Raw genomic sequence first — 215 nt, forward strand, 5'->3', positions numbered from 1 at the left:
ATGACATCCAATTCTTATGCTTTTACATATCTAACACCTAAACTTCTACTACCATATTTATACCACCCAAATCTTTCACATCACGTAAAAAAAAAAAAAATCCCAGCATGTTAACTTTCAAGAAGTGAAACGCACCTCTTCATGCATAACGAAAGATGGCATGCATGAAAAATACAAGTTTACGTGTTAAATATGTAAATACAATATATATATAT

Source organism: Phalaenopsis equestris, unplaced genomic scaffold (assembly GCF_001263595.1).
Source record: "Phalaenopsis equestris unplaced genomic scaffold, ASM126359v1 Scaffold000196, whole genome shotgun sequence".
NCBI lineage: Eukaryota > Viridiplantae > Streptophyta > Magnoliopsida > Asparagales > Orchidaceae > Phalaenopsis > Phalaenopsis equestris.